Source organism: Protopterus annectens, chromosome 2.part0 (assembly GCF_019279795.1).
Source record: "Protopterus annectens isolate FY-2018-M chromosome 2.part0, PAN1.0, whole genome shotgun sequence".
Classification (NCBI taxonomy): Eukaryota; Metazoa; Chordata; order Ceratodontiformes; family Protopteridae; genus Protopterus; species Protopterus annectens.
The window spans coordinates 1,738,737,394-1,738,755,695 of record NC_056728.1 but is presented as its reverse complement, the minus strand read 5'-3'; positions in this window follow the sequence as shown (position 1 = coordinate 1,738,755,695).

Genomic DNA, 18,302 nt, shown 5'->3' with positions numbered 1-18,302 from the left:
AACATCTGTCATTATATTCTAGAAGATCCTTTTATTATGTTAGTAGATCCATCATATATTATTTAATTGAAGGAGAGATATAATTGTCAAACAAGGGGTGTTGTTTATATTTGTGTATGTTCAGGATGTCCAGCTTTTTATGTTGGAATGACCACTAGATGGTTAATCGAACGTATTAAAGGACATCAGTATTACATTAAAAAGAAAAATATGAAAAGCGCTTTGTACAAACACACCTTAAAGTGTTTCAATTACAAAAAGTTTCTTTTTTCAGTCATTGAACAGAGACAGATGGATTTAAGAGGCGGGGATTTAAAGACATATTTAGAACAAAAAGAAACCTCTTGGCAAATTAAGTTAATGTCAGATAGAAACCCTGCACTAAATGACATGGTGAATATTATATGTTTTTTTAAGAAATAGAAGAGTACATATTAACAAAGTTTAGAAAAGTAGTTGATTTTAAATGTTTTAATTGCTAGTTTAACTTGATTAATTGGTTAATTTGAAGTGATTGGAGTGTAAGTATTTAAACACAGTGAATTTGTTGTGAATTTGTATTCTGATGGTCTTTCTGACAAAAGCGGCTAATAAATTGAATGGACGTTAATATCATGTGAATTTCTTCCTTGCTGGTTTGGCAGTATGAGGTTTTGTTGCTATTGCTGTTAAATTTTCCTCGGACTGGTAGTTTTGTTATTGTATTTATTTATTTATTTATTGGTATTTGTGTACCAGGAAAGTCCGACTAAGCACTGCCCTTTTTCATCGTAGGCCTGCAGAGAAAAGCTCCATTATACAGACATCATGGACATCATTTGCATTGTTTTATCATTTACAGTCATATTCGTTCATGAGCAACAGTTCCATTATTCACATGTCGTTGACATCAGTTAATTATTTACAAACAGTTTTGAGTATAACAATTACATGGGTTGAAAATTATTTTTTTAATACACTGAGGCATATATAGTGTAGTATCAGTAGTATGTCTAGGTTGTCAGATTTATTTATTTATTTATTTAACATTTGTTGACTGGGAAAGTCTGACTGGGGCAGAGCCTATTTTCAGCGGATTCCCAGGGAGAAACACTTCAGATGCATGTCTTACATAAGAATATTTGTTACTATAAAGGCATGTTCAAACTCTGAGACATAGAAAGCTAAGATAAAGAGTTTGAGCAGCCAAAAGAAAGGAAGGAGGGGAGGAGGCACAAGGAATATACAGGATATGAGATGATAGAGGAGGGTGTAGTTGTAATAATAGTATATTATGTTGTGTGCAGCAGAGAGTTATGGCACAAACTCATATAGCTATATTAGTATTGGTTTAATCGGGGGTGATACAGATGCAAAGCCAGTGATCTGTCATTTATTTCAGTTGGCATTTAAAGTCTTTTAAGTTGCAAAGTATTTTTAAGTGGAGTGGGATGGTATTCCAGCTGTTAGCAATGCAGTGTGAATAGAGGGAGTATATTGCATTATCGCCTGGTTTAGTTATGAAGACTAATGATTTGTCACTGGGGAGCAGAGGTATCTTATTAGTATAGGGTTGAGTGATAGAGTGAAGAGATGGGAATTGTTCAGGGTTACACGGTGCTTTGAAAGTTGTAATTAATTATGAGTACAATAGAGAATTATTTACTTTGAGCCAGTTTAATTGTTTTAGAGAGAGGCTCTGATGTGATCTATATTGTTGGTTGGATGTAAGTTAGCTACCTTACTGTAAAATTGTTCTAGTTTGTTTGACAGGGAGGAGTTGAGATTTGTTAGGATAAGAGAGGCATATAATAGGGAGGGGGTAGAAAAGAGATGGCTATATTTTGCCTGGCAGGGTCAGTAAGGTAGTGTTTTACTCTGTAGAGGCTACCTAGCTTTTTATGTGTCTTCTTTATGGCTTTCTGAAGGTGGAGATCAAATTTCAGGTGGTTGTCTATAATCACACACAGAAGTTTGGTGTGGGATACCAGTTCTATATTGGTTTAGTTGAATGCCAGTATATTAAAGATAGCCTTTTGGGAGGAGAGAGAGTTAGAGGTGAACAGTAGTAGTTTAGTTTTTTTTTTTTTTTTTTGGATTCAGGAGGAGTTGTGAGTTGCTGAGCCGAGCTTCTAAGGAGGAAAAGGATTTCTTGGTAAGTGTTTGGAGAATGGATAGTGTCCTGGCAGCATATATTGATATTGGAGTGGAGTTGTCAGAGTATTGCACTATGGTGGCTTCCTTGGCTGCTGTGTCTAGGTTGTTGATAAATAAATTAAACAGTAGGGGTTCTAGGATGGAGCCTTTTGGGAATTCAATGGATCCAAATGGATATAGGAACAAAGGAAGAGAAATCATCTTGCCATTTCACAGCTTGGGGATTATTAGAGAGGTAACTAAGACACCAGTTAAGTAACGAGGGTGATAGCTCATAGGAAGAGAGTTTAATTAGGAGAATTTGATGATTGACTGTGTCAAATGCCTTGGAGAGATCTAGAAATAGGACTAAGGTTAGAAGGCCTGAAGTTCTATTGTGATTTATTACCTCTGTGAACCTTTTGTGGTGGAGAGGAGGTTATAAGTAATATATGTAGTAAGCTGAGAGTGAATACATCTTTCCAAGAATTTTGGATAAGGGTGAGTGAATGGTGATTCATCTATAGTTTGTTAACTCAGTTGATGAGACATCTTTATCGAGGAGTATTATATGGGATTTTTTTTTATAAAGTGGGGCCATATTTTTCTTGAATAGAGCAGTTTATTAGAACGAGACAGTATACACTAGGCTATCTGCTCTGAGTTTGAGGTATTCAGATGAAAGTTGGTCAGGGCAGTTGTCTTAAGGGTGCATGCATAGATATTTTTTAATTGTAGATGTTGGCACTGGAGTTTATGTGAAGGTCTATTGTAGTTTCAGTGATTGTGGTTGGATGGCTGGATTTGTAGTAATTTTGTTTTGTAGGAGTGAAGTCACTATTTATAAAATGTGAGTTAAACTATGAAGCAATGCTGTGGGAGTTACTGGTTGGGGATTGGATGGGTTGGATTAATTTCTACAACTAAGCAATGTATTTATGTGTTTCTAGAAGTTTTTGTTTTGAATGTTTGATGATGAATTCTGAGTGTTAGTATAATAAGCTTTTTTGTCCAGTTTTATGGGTTTGCTATGGTTCCTTTACTGCCTATATTGTTACTGGGATGTTTGGGACTTGGTCTGTAGCCATAACTTCCAGGCTTTATCTCTAAGCTGCATGAGTTTTTTAGTTAACTAAGGGGCTGTTTGTTTTTAACTGTTTTGGTTCTTAATGGTGTGCGTTTTGCAAAGTTATTTAGAAATTATGTATTAAATATGTCAACTGCTTCATCAAGGGGAAGAGTTTTAATTGGAGTTCAGCTGACCTGGAGCAAGCTGGAAGTAAATGTTTCATTACTGAATTTACTTAGGTTTCTGACTGTGTTATAGTGATCCTTGAGGGACTGTTTGAGATGTCTGATTATGTAGCTTATGAGGAGGTTGCTTAGGCTGCTGGCTAGGGTGCCACTTGTGACAACATTGTTTGGAGTAGATGTTGGAATCCATTCTAGGATAAGTTCTTCAGATGTAGCATTGCTAATTCTAGTTAGAGTCTTGAACAGTTGAGAAAAGCCATATAGTTGAATTGAATCTGTTGGATTTTCTAGGGCTAACTTTTGCCAGTCTGTGTTAACATCTCCTAGCAAGATGATTTCCAGTCTGATGTTGGCTGAAATCTTGGAGAAGATCTCTTCCAGGATGGAAATGTTGTGTTACCAGATGGTATGTATCGACATATGATGGCTAGAGATTTATGAATATTCTGTTTGAGGAGTGAGATGAGAAATGCAGCATTGCTGAACATGGGTATAGTACCATGGTAAGTGGAGAGATCTGAAACATTTCTGTAGAAAACAACAACTCCATCTGCTTTTTGCTGGTTCTATCTAGTCTGAAAATATTATAACCTGGGGGGAGTATATCTGTATCTTTGGTGACTGGCATTAACGAGGTTTCTTTGGCTATGAAGAGATCAGGGGAGTAGTGGGCAATATGGGCATGAACTTTGATTTTGTTAAAGGGACTTCTTAGGTTACTGTATAGTATTTTAAGTCCTTGGTGGTTAGAGAGGTAGCCTCTTGCTGTTTTGGGATGTGTGGAGGCTGGTGTGGTGGGGTCTTGGACTGGATGTGTGGGTCTATGATTGGGATGTATATCCCCTCCCAGTATCATTGCCCAGTAAGCAATGTGACTATTGAAAATCCATTTATATTTTGGCTTGAGTTTATAGATGATTTTGGATAATGGTGGAACATGTGCTGCTTGTTTGTATTTCAAGATATTAATGTAATTAATATTGAGGAGGCTGGAGGAGATATTAGAAAAGTGTGTTGTGGTATTCTGGTTTAAGTATTGCATGGTAGTGTAGGTAAACAACAGTGAGAGAAAGACGTGATAGCTGGTTGAGAGTGTGAGTATAGTGAGAAATGCTGGGGATGAAGTACTGTCATATTTGGGATTTAGAAGAATGTATATATATATATATATATATATATATATATATATATATCTATATATGTATATGGGTCCCAGACATTTTGCCGAATGGCCGTTTCTCTGAAACTGAAATGGCCGGGCATACTTGCGCGAAAGTGCTTTTTGCCGAAAAAGCACTTTCATGCAGGTATGCGAAAAGGTAAGGGAAATCGTGGGGGAATGGCTGTTGCTGAGATCGTAGTACAGTGGGGATGAGGGAATAATCCCTTTTCCCCACTGTAGTACGATCTCGGAGTGAGAATATAAAATTAGGGGGGTGGGGGGCACAGCCCCCCACATGAGGGTGTAGGGGAGCTTGCCCCCCTGCGTAAACATGAGTTTTGTGTTTGAATGTGTTTGGGTTTTTTTTTTTTTTAGTATTTCTTGGGGACCTTAGCGAAAGTGCTTTTTCTGCAAAAAGCACTTATGCTAAAGTGGATTCGGTGATTTGGTTTTGGACAATTGAACTTTCGCTCAATCATCCTGGACCCATATATATATATATATATATATATATATATATATATATATATATATATATATATATATATATATATATATATATATATGTATCTCAGACTATTGCACAAAATCCTACCTAACCGAAACCAAAACAACGGAACACACTTTAGCGAAAATGCTTTTCACCAAAAAAGCACTTTCGTTAAACAGTGCAAAAAAATATATATATAACAAAATTTAAAAAAAAAACATACTACTCACATTTACTACACCCCCCCCACTTTTATATTCTCACTCCAAGATCACACTACAGTAGGGAAAAGGGAATATTCCCTTATCCCCACCATAGTATGATCTCAGCAATGGCCATTCCCCCACATTTTTCTTTTTTTTAGCACACTTTCACAAAGTGCTTTTTCAGTGAAAAGCACTTTCGTGAAAGTGTGCTTGGCCATTTCACATTCGGTGAAACAGCCGTTCGATGAACAGTACAGATTATATATATATATATATATATATATATATATATATATATATATATACACAAATAATAATAATAATAATAATATTAATAAATATAATAATAATAAATTAATAAAATAATTAAAATATTAAATTATAATCAAAATGATAAATTAATTATTACATACTAATAAATATAATAATAAATATAATAATTAATATACATATTATATATTATACTAGGTTATTGTGTGTTGGAAGGAGTGCGGAGGGATGCAGATATAGATAAAAGATTAATGGGGGAGTAAAGTAGAGAAGGATGATAGGATCGATAACTAGGAATAGGGACTGATTGGAATGTAGGGAGATTGATAGGTAGATATAGGGGAATATTGATATAAATGAGGATGAATTCAGATGGTGAGGAGTCTGCTAACAATGTAGAGTAGGTGTTGCAAAGAACGGTAGTAACAAAAAAGTACTGACTTAATTATGCATGGACATAGAGAGCTTGAGGGTAGTGGGGTATAAACAGTACAGAGAGATAAGGAGAAGGCTGGGAGATATTATATAGGAAGAGCTGAGAGATAGATATTAACAGGACTGTATTATATGAGAGAAGAGTGAGAGAGGATTGCAAAGATAAAGAGAAGAGGGAGTTTTGCTAAAGAATGAAATAGAGGTACAGCTGGAAGGGGTCTGAGAAGTAGAGGATATAATGCAAAGTAACATGGGAGGGAAAATGTCAGTTGGGAATGATGCTAAATATTTGCTGAAAGTAGATAACAGCTGAATAGAAACAGGAGTGCTTCTTTGATAGTGAAGTTGTTTAGGAAGATATAGGGAGTGGATATCACAAGTGATAGGTGTATGGGAAGTATAATGGTAGAGTAAGGTCCAGTGAGTGGGAATTGGAGGTAGGGTAAGGGAGCAAAGTGGAGCTGAGTGTAGTGGGCTTCTCACCCTTAGGCTATTTATTACAGAGAGCAATCAGTTTATGGCTGGTGCTCAACAATTAGAAAACAGTCGTAAAGTAAAATGGGTTTTCTTACATTTACTGAATGCAGACAAGGGGAAATTAAGGATACAAACTACCTGGCATATGCAGTTTAATCTAATGGTCAAGTGACAGGACAGAGGCCAACTTGGTAAGTGGTCCTTTGGGTGCAAGGACTGCTCCTCCGGGAGAATGTCACAGTCACTTTCCAACACAGGTCAAGCACATATTTGACTAAAGTTAATATACAGCAATGCTCTTCATATTAAACTTGCTTATATTGCACAATGATAATATTCTCAATGAAGACTTCCACAGTGGTATGCCCAGCTGTTTGAACTCCTGCTATGTAAGAGAAGGGGACTATTGTAATGCCCTCAGGCTATTGCACGGTGGCAACATTTTAAGTAAAAACGTCTGTAGAGGTATGCCCAGCTTACCGAGCTTCTGCATTGTAAGGGAAAGGGTCTGATGTAATGTCCACAGACTATGTTCCCATATGGCATGGGTGCTCAAGGGGCAATATAGCGTATTATGCACTGCACACTAATGAATACATAAAGGCATAGAAATGAGGAACTCAATGCAAATGATGGTACTCATTTTTTTTTATTTGTTTTAATTTACATTTGTTTACCAGGAATGCCCAAATGGGCCAGTGTCCCTTTTTCAACAGAAGCCCAGGGATAACAGCTCCATTACAAAAACACATTACAAACAATACAAGAAATCAGTAACAATCAAGAATACATAACTTTGTTAATATAGGTAGTAAATAGTTTATACATAGACAATGAAAACTGAGAGAGTAATATAAAGCGGAAAAAGAAAGCTAACAAACTAGCATGAAATAGCTTGTGCTGTCATGGAGAAATGACTGATCAGTAGATCAATATCATGGTTTTGGTGGTAAATATTTATGAGATAATATGTATGGTATATGAACAATAATATGGCTGATTGTTGTTATGCTAGTGTTAAGTTTCCTAAACAGTGATAGCTAAGGCAATACTGAGGTGAAGTACAAGGAGGGAATATGATGAAACTGCACAAAGCTTGAGATAGGTAGAGAGAAATTGGAATTCCATGAGAGAAGGGATATTTTGGATGTTAGAAGTTAGTAAGGGAAGAGATATTTTGGTTGTAAGAACAAGGAAGGGCAGAAAGATCAGCCTGGATTAGTGCAGGAACAAAGCCAGTTTTTGGTTAGGTGTTCCTTAAGCAATAGTTTAAATTTGGATGTGTTGCTAGAATTTAGTATTGTCTGAGGTATAGAATTCCAGGACTTAGATATATGGGAGAAAATAGAGAGTTGCCTTAACAATTATTAGATTTAGTCACTTATACTTGTTATCTTGTCCCACTCTCCCTCCCTCCCAGACTCCTTTCCACAAAACTATGGATGTTAATTTCCTTTGTCTGTCTTTTGTAAGGCTTTTGATACAGGTTTTGTCACCTTTTTTCTACTTTTACTATTAGGGTTGCAGAGTTAGAAAGTTAAACAGGGCAAACATGACTTTTTCTTGGGCCACAGATTCCAGCTTATTCTTGATGATTGCAAGTGTTCCCATGACAGACAAGATAGAGAGAGAGAGAGAGAGAATCCTCTTGTGTGCCCTATGTTTACTCTTGGGCCTTCTGTCGCTGGGTCAAAGTCAGAGCAACTCCAGTAGGAACTGGTTCAGAGTATTCTTATATGCCTAAACTACTTCCTTTCACTTCTGTACTTCAAAGCTCTCCTGGATTAGTCTGTTTTTCTTCATCTCAGAATACGTAAACTCAACAACCATATGCTGTAACTTCTCATGTTCATCGTAGGAGTCACTGTTGCAGTATAAATTGTAGTACATCAGAATTAACTGTAGATGGGCATTCACCTACCAGTGGGACTTTTAGAGCTTTTATATGTTCCCTTTGCAGAGCAAGCCTACTTCTACAGCCTGAGATATTGGCTGATCCACTGCCAAAATAAAAAGCAGCTTTTACCATGTTAACATGCTACAAGAAGAGATTATTTGTTAGTTTGGCTGTCCATCTGTCCTTTCCAAGAAGGCTTCCTCTTTAATTTTTTTTTAATTCGTAATTGCACTACTGTTGTGTTTTTAATTTTGAAATGGACTAGTTTGGATTGTCTTAATCCAAGGACCATAAGAGTCTCTGAATGATTAGCTAACAATTGTGTCTGGGGAAGACAAATTCTGCCAACAGTTCCATTTTCTGTATCCTTTTCTGTTTATGATAGAACCACAAATGATCCACCTTTGAAGACTGCATCGCCATTAACAGCATAACATTGTGCAGGAAGGATGACAACCTCAAAGCCTTCCACAAGTGCAGTAAGCTAATGGACTTAATGGGGGGGGGGTGCCCCTTAATGCTGAACAAAAAGAAAAAAAAGGCACAGCAGTGTTTAAAGAGCAAATGGTCCTAGAATGCAATGCCTTTTAAACCCCATCAGTCCCACTGAATTCTGAGGGTATTTATCATGGAGATGTACTGGTTCATCAGTCTGGCCCTGCAGTTTATATTTTCAGATTCCACACCTTTGCTGACTCCTTTAGACTCAAGCTGTGTGACCATAACATATGTTAGTATGAAGTCCTCTTGCAAAGAGATTGAGATCTTTAGGCCATATGCTGGTTTGCATAAACACACAAAGGAGTCCAAACTTTTGCCATTTTTTTACTGCACCATCTAATGGATTTCCAACCCTCTATCCACCACCACCCAGCATATTCCATCCATCTTGATAGAATATGGCTTGGGGGCTAAAATTCCTTGAAGCTGTTAGCCATTCCTCCTCTTAGCTCCTGCCAGAGGACTGACAGCTTAGGGACTTCATTTTCAGGTGAAGTACAAGAAGGAGGGAATGTGATGAAACTTCATGAAGCATGAGATAGGTAGATAAAGGTAGTAGCAATAGTGAGCTTGAGACAGGTAGAAAGAAATTGGAATTCCATGACAGGAGGGAGAGTTTGGATGCTAGAAGTTAGTAAGGGAAGAGATATGTTGGTTGTAAGAACAATGAAGGACAGAATGATCAGCCTGGATTAGTGCAGGAGCAAAGCCAGTTTTTGGTTAGGTGTTCCTTTAACAGTAGTTTAAATTTGACAGACTGATTCAGAAATGCATAAAAGGGATACAGTGCACCATGGCAAGGACTTTTTTTTTTACTTTAGAATTCTGAAAAGAATTCTGTTTTGATATTTTTGAGTTCTCCTATAGATGATTTGATATTATGTTTACACATACAGACTAAGGGTTTCTTCCTGTTATTGAATAGTTTGTTTAGAGTAAGGTTCCAACATTGAAGTTTATTCCTGAACTTGGTATTTTATTTATGTATTATCAAGACTGATGCATCAATACATGCTTGCAGGTGGGCTAAGAAATTATCTGCAGTTATGGCAGCATATGGGATTACATTACTCAGAAGAATAGGGAGCTAAAATTGCATCAGGTCATCAATTAGTTGGCATAGGTTTGCCTTAGAGTAGTCTTTAAAGACAGAAGGGTTTTGCAGATAACCATATTTTAGTAAAAGGTTGTTCTATATATTAGGCTCATTACCTGTGCTTTTATGCTCAATGGATTTTGTTGTCTGAGTCCATGCCTTTATGTAGTGCCTGTCACCCACCATATGCTTCTAACCAGAATGTCTGTCTTACCTACTTCCACATTATTCTGCTGTCTAAAGAAGAGTGAGTATGTCTTTATTCCTGCATGAGTTGAACAGTGCACATACAAGTTTTTACAACAAAATCCTTCCTATATTTATATCTGACCTACTGTTGTTTCATTTACACAGTTTTGCTACGAATTTCTTGCTGCCTTTGGTTTTTCTTTGTTGACAGGGAATAACATTCATATTGATTTTTTTCTCTGAGCACTAGATGGCAGCATTGAGGCAGGCTTAGAAAATCAGGTCAATGCAACATAGTTCTGTTTACTGTGGTTATTCTTTATAAAAGGCTACTAGACATGTTCTGAAGTAACTCTTGGTGTCAAGAGATTCCTATTTCAGATCAGTTTTTTACAGATTTTTTTTGCATGCTGTTTAGTTCATTAATAAACTTCCTAAGGAGATTTGTGTGGTTTATGAAAAATAGTGCACACAAAATTCTTAGATTAACAAATTTTTTTTTCAATTTTTTTGTTCACATGCATATTATGTATTTGTAGCACAATTATGGTTCACATAAGCTAGTGAACATGCCATATAATCATGTGCAATTTGACAAATACTGAGTTGCAATGTGCAAAGGTAAATTATCTGTAGGTTAACTATTTTACAAAGGATTTGAGGAGCTTATCATAGGTAAAAAAAAAGAAAGCTGTAAAATGGTCCACAGCTAATGACTGTAACAGAAAATAATGAAACAATGTTTTACTTACAGTATGTTTATGATGTTACATATGCTGTTATTAGAACATGAGTGATAATAACAGTTCTAACCATATGAAACTTGAGACATGAGTATTATGATTTATTTGACAAATTTTCCTAAACCAAATGCATAACAATAAAGGAGACAGTACCATGGCTAACTGCTAGTCTGTATTTTCCCAGTAATACATACCCTCAACTCTTTTTCTTAGCAAACCTAGATGGCTGATTCCTTCCAAAATATAGTTAGCATGACACTTAAGATTTAGCACATATGGTGCAATGTTCATTCTATAATACTAAGCATTCAATTTTGATGTATTATCTTAATGGTCAAAACTTGATGTATGACCTAAACATTTAGTTAACTGCAAGATTAGCATTTTACTTTCTGTGCTAGGGAGGATTATAGTTGTCAATGTAAGTAGAGTTTTATGATTTTCAAATGTATTATATGTGCACATCAATGAACACATTAATGCATATATTTCAATATGTTTTATCAATAATTCTGAGCAAAGGCAAAAATAATTGGGGGGGTGCAAAATTTCAAAGTCCTGGTGATTTTTTTTTAAATATTACTCTAACGCTCTTCAAAGTTAATTGAACAATAAATAGGCTTTGTATCAACATGCATTTTCTTAAGAATAAGAATCATGAAACTCTAATTAATGCATGCCATTACTGGCTTACTGTAACTCTTACTCATTTATCAGAAATAAATACAAATTATATGAGAGACAGGACACAAATCTGAGGTAAAATTAAATACGTTCAGCAAATTTAATTACAGCGAAGTATGCATTAAGGTATGTATACAGTTCAACAGAGTGGGATGATTAGTTCTTTTTCAAAGTCAAAATCAAAGTAAACTTTATTGTCATACAGATCAACACAGAGGAAAAAGTGCATATCACTGGACATAATTTCGACACTCAGGCTTGTACCATATAAATGACAGTTTACAGAAGGAAGACAGATTAAATTAATAAAATTTTAAATTAAATTAAATAAAAAGAAAAAAGAAATAAGATACAAAAAATAAAGTAAAACAAATCTGAAAGCTCTAGTTACATCAGAAACACAACAAATACAACAGCAGAAATAGACTCAGTAGAAATATAAGGATATGTAAAAAAACAGTGCTATAATAAATGAGAGGCACACATGTAAACTTAATCACCACCAATATATACCATAAACTGACTGCACTTTTCCTAGTGCAGAAAAGATGTATGAAACGAGCTATTCAGAGAGTTTATGCAAACAACATTTTGCGCACAAATGTTTTACCCATGTAGCATGTTAGGCTATGGGTTTGTTATTCAGCAATCTGACAGCGTGTGGGAAGAAGCTGTTATAGAATCTGGATGTTCTGCATCTAATGCTTCTGTAGCGCTTCCTTATTAGCAGGAGTTTGAATAGTCCATGAGCCAGATGGTGTATATCCCTCAATAGTTTTTTGACTCTGACATAGCATCTGTTTGAATATATGTACTATAGGGATTGAAGGTTGGAGCCAATTATTCTTGTGGCCTGTTTAACAATCTTATCCAGTGCCTTCAGATCAGCTTGACAGCAATTTCCGGACTAGACAACGATGTTGTTTGTCAGTTCACTCTCAATCGTAGCTCTGTAGAAGGTGAGTAGATTCTGTGGGGGGAAGTTAGCTCTATGAAGTCTCCTAAGGAAGAGGAGATGTTGCTAGCCACTTTGTACAAGGTAGGAAGTGTTTGTACACCAACCAAAGTCTTGCATGATATGTACCCCTAGGAATTTGATACTATTTACTCTTTCCACTACAGCACAACTGATGATAATAGGGGTGTGTGGCTTTTTCATTTGCCTAAAATTTATGATGACTTCCTTGGTTTTCCCAACATTTAGTGCTAAGTTGTTGTCAGTGCATCAATGAACAAGTTGGTTCACTTCTTCCCTGTAGGCCCTCTCATCTTCCTTCTTGATAAGGCCACTTACTGTGGTGCCATCTGCAAATCTGATGATTCTATTTGACTGATGCATAGCTGTGCAGTGATGTGTTAGAACTGTGAAAAGAACTGGACTGAGTCTTTTGTTGAGCCTTTGCTCGTTCAAGATAAATACAGCGTGTTACAGATGACCTCTAAAATATATTGAGAGTAAATGGTTTCCTATGGGGTTATGTGTTTTATTTTTATTTATTTATTTATTTATTTGAATCTGTTAACTGAGGGTAGACTAGTGACCACAGATACAAGCTCCTGGAAAGTCTATGATTCTGTAAAACTGCAACATTGTAACTTTCACATTTTTCTGACTTCAACAAAATACTCATTCTAGAAAAAATGTTTCTTCAGTAAAGTTACTGGGTGTATAAACCTGAAACCTCTACAGCTCTCTGCATAATGTATCTCTCAAATGATACCTGGGGTGAAGCTTATCTTTTTACAGCTGGACAGCTGTTTAGTTGTCCCTACCAATGATGATGATGCTATATCCTGATATTGGCATGGTTTATTGAGTATATGTATTGCATCCTTGCTAGATAAAACATTTGCTTAAATTAAAGAATACAGTTTGTCATAGAACAAAGCCAACCATGAGCCATTGTCTTTATCTGGCATCTCATTACTCTAGTCCCAATCATTTTTTTTTGAGATATCACTATTTGCTTTAACTTTTTCCATACTAGTGATAAATTCTTGACATTCTTAACAACAGATCAATGCTTATTTACACATACACAGTCAGATTACCCTAATGAGCATAATAACTCAGCTGTAATGAACTTAACAACTTAAGATTTACTGAAAGAAATACAACATCCAAAATGTAATTACATCTTGTAAAAAATGTTACTACTTGTGTGTTACCATACTGATAAAACACTGATAGAAGGGAATAATGATTCACTAATAGGAGTTCAGGTATTCTAATTATCACTGAAAATTATACCATGTGCTACTATAGTAGTAAGCTGTGATAAGCATCTCCCATGCTCAGAAGCAAAGGTATTACTGTTAATCACAACAAGAGAGGTACTATGGTTGAACCTTTTAAGTGATGTATAGTCTTTCAAATTGTAAAATTAGCCACCAATATGTCAGCAGTACAAGAACTGCTGATTTGTGGTCTTAAGTACTATAGATAGATGCCCCTCTATCAATAAATAATTTCCAAAAATTGTAAGGATTATAAGTCCATGCAGTAATTGAGGGTTGCAGATCAAGTCTATTTTGGATACAGAGGCAACGTCCTCAGATTCAAATAGCTATATGGACTTTGGTTCATGTATTCATGTACTGAATTATAAACATACTTCCATTATTCATAAGTAAGGACAGATCCCTGACTATGACACCGGAATATCTAGGATCAAGTAGCAATTCCAACTCTGGAGGAGCCAACTTGGTTTGGAAAAGGAATGAAGATACTGTGCTAGATCATTTCTCTCAAGGTGGGAGGTTAGGACTGCATGCTTAGGAGCATGTACTCCACTCAGCTTATTGTCCTCATTGTAGACTGAGAAGGCAACAGAGGTGTGTGTTTGTACAGTGGTGTGCCATTTGTGGGTCTCTTGCATTTATACAGGTCCTCATGAATGCACACTGCATTACCAGATCATGCATTACGGCTCATGGATTTAGAGCAGCAGTAGGGGTTACTGAAAAATGTTTGATATGCCACAAGGATGATAGCACTGCCCCTTATGTGTATAATGCTTGCACCTATGGGAATAAATGGGACATAAGACTGTCCTCACTCTGGGAGTTAATGGGTTAGTAAATCAGCTGTGAATGGAGCTCAAATATGCAAGGCAGAAACCAGAACAAAAAAAAATAATTTATCACCCACTAGACTGAAATATAAGGTGCCTTGCCTAAAAAAAGCATGTATGTATGTATTTATTTTTACCAGATCCTCATCAAAGGATTCTGAAATAAAGCCTCTTGAAAATGATTCACATCTTAATCTGATGAAGAAAGTCTATTTTGTACTTTGTTCCCTTAGTGACAGTGAAAATGTGGTAAAACGGCTACAAAAACAACATTAGTGTCTTGTGGCTTTTCCCGGTTAGGGGTCGCCACAGCAAAACTCCCGTCTGCTAATGATTGGCAGTTGATTTTTACGTACCGGCTTGCCAGGCCTGATGCACAACCTTCAACGAAGGTACGCCCATTCACGCATGTCTTCACTCAGAAGACGCTCTAGCTGAGAATCGAACCGGACAGTGTCTTACTGTGAGGCGACAACGCTACCACACCACCACCACGGGTTACGAAAACAACATTAGTATTGTTTGCAAAAGAAGTGAAATATCAACAAAAGCTGCTATAATATTATTTGCAAAAGAGTAAAATGTCAACAAAAGCAATTTTAATGTTATTTGTGAATGCAAAGTCCATAAAATCTATATAAATTGACCATGTCTGGTCAACTAAAATTTGACCACTGTCATAGACACCCGCCACAATAAAGATAAGGTGGCAATGGACAACTGTGAACTGAAGTTTAGCCACCATCTCTTAAATGCATAACTGTTTGCAACTACTCAAACAACCAAAGGAAACTGAAGCTCGTACATTTGGGATAAGAAATTCTTAATGCCCTCGCTCACAGAATTATTATATTATATTATATCATATTATATTATATTATATTATATTATATTATATTATATTATATTACATTACGTTATATTATATTATATTACATTATATTATATTATATTACATTACATTATATTATACTATACAATGCCTACCCTAAAAACGTGCACGCTGATTGGCCAGCCCAACCAGCGTGCCGTTAAATCCTCAATATACTAACGGAAAAAGGTCCAGTCGCCGGACTTTTCCGTTAGTATAAACTAATCTCGCTATGTTATCAGAGTTTAACATACCGACACAGATTTAAAAAAAGCTATGGACATCGCCGTTGCTTTTTTTTAAGCTGTCTCGCTATGTTAAACTCCTTTAACATAGCGACACAGTAAAAGCAACGGAGATCTTGCGATCTCCGTTGCTTTAAACCTGTCTCTATGTTAAATGAGTTTAACATGGCGAGACAGCTTTAAAATAAGCAACGGAGATCTCCATTGCTTATTTTAAAGCTGTCTCGCATGTTAAACCCATTTAACATAGCGAGATTAAAGCAACGGAGAACTTGCGTTCTCCGTTGCTTTTGCCCACAACTCTGATGTACTGCGAGGCATGCGCAGTACATCAGAACTGCCGCGAACACCAGACAGGTGCGGAAGGGCAGCAAAGAGGCATTATACAATGCCATTATTTAAGAAAAGTAATTATTTCTTTTCTTAAATAATGGCATTATATAGCATTAACTCACTTCTGGGTGTGGTAATGCTGGATTTACCCACGGTTGTCTTTGTTTGGTCCCTCGGGCTTCACCCTCGGGACCAAACCACGCCAACCGTGGGTAAATCCAGCATTACCCACACCCAGGCGTGGGTTATTGCTATATTACATTATATTATATTATATTATATTATATTATATTATATTATATTATATTATATTATATTATATTATATTATATTATATTATATTATATTATATTATATTATATTACATTACATTATATTATATTATATTATATTATATTATATTATATTATATTATATTATATTATATTATATTACATTACATTATATTATATTATATTATATTTACTTTCATTTTCATTTATATTAGAGATTGGAATATGAGGGTAAGTGCTGTGAGAGAGACAAAAAGGTAGACATGGTAGGTAGGGCATAGACTGCAATGTAGGACATGATGTAACTAATGAGGAGAGAAGTGAGAGATGGTAAACTGCAAAAGGGGGGTATAAGGAAGGAAGCAGTTCTATATGGAAGGGGTATATCAAACTACTAAAAGGAAAAATGAGGCCTAATATAAGTAAGTGGAGTTCTACCTCTGTAAATATGGCATTTAATGTATCATTTAGGAGGTATGGTGAAAATAACAACTGATTATGCTTACTGGGTGTTTTTGCTACATCAGCTGTTGTCATGCTTGCAGGAGAATTTGCATTTGTCTTTACATAGTCTAAACATTTGTTCTCTAAAAGCTGGGCATTCAGTGATTTCTCTTATTTCTTGTGGGGTCTTGTTCCATTTGGTGGGAGCTGTTTTGCTGAAGCTTCTTTCCCCACTAGTCCAATTGAATAGGGGTGGCTAACTAGCGTGAGGGTATTTGTTATCTTGGTTTCTTAGAGAATATTCTTAGACAATAATACCTTACTTGTAGTTTAGTTCCTATGCAGGGGACTGTAGAGTTAATGAAAGATATTAAAGTTACAGATAAGAGAAGTGCAAATCTAACCAGTGTATCAAATTATTATCACTGAATAAATAACAGTGAAGGGCCGCCTTGTTTGAAAAAAAACAATAATTCACTAACAACTAAAAAACTAATAAAACAAAAAACAGCTGACGAGAAAGCAGTTCTAAAGTTTACTAAAATACAAGGACATACAAGGCTTAAAGCGCTTTTCGTTTGCACTGAAGCAAACTTCTTAAGAAGACCTTGTAACTAAAACCTCCACAATTTAAAATACATCACTGCTTACATCACAAGCACAATTGCTTTACAGCAGTAAGCAATTTAAAGTTGTAGGACTTGTAAAACACTAACCACTACAAAAATACAATTTTAAACAGTTGTAACCTTTGCATGTTGTAAACCCCTACAAAAGGCAGAACACTTGAAAAGTAAAAAATATATATAGCACAGTAGTTGAATCGCCCAATTTTACCAATACTACGAATATTCAGTACTATGATAAAATAGGTAGATCGCATATTAGCCAAAACATTTTGAAACAAGACATAAACCATGATGTTATATACTAATAAAATACTATCTACCAAGACTTTTATTTTTCAAAATACAACTTATAGAACACAAATCATTCAGACCAGGAGGTTTACATGCCTCAAGTCTGATTTGCCATGCCAATTCCAGTTCTTCTTAAAGGATTTGCAGCGGGCTTCCTCTTATAGATGGAACTATTTGGTCTATAGCCATAAAAGTAAAAGTATGATTAGGAAAAGGGTGTACATGTTTCGCAAGTGCATTGTGTAACTTCCCTTTGTTGATCGCATACTGATGTTCGTAAACTCTCTCGCGCAATTTACGTTCTGTTTTGCCAATGTAGAAGGCAAAACAGTGTTTGCATTTAGCTAAATAGACAATAAACTTGGATTGACAAACTTAGATCTAAGCTTGTATTCCGTATTGTTGACCACAAACGTGCCAGATGTTACCATATACTTGCAATAATTGCATGCCTCACATTTAAACATACCAATTGATTTGGTACTATGGGAGTTTGCCAACTCAAGATCATTTTTCAAGTTCCTACCCCTTCTAAAACACGTGTGAAATGTGTCTCCAAGTTTGTCCCAAAGTACTGGAGATGTCCTAAAAAGTTCCCAGTTTTTCTTCAATATTCCTATAACT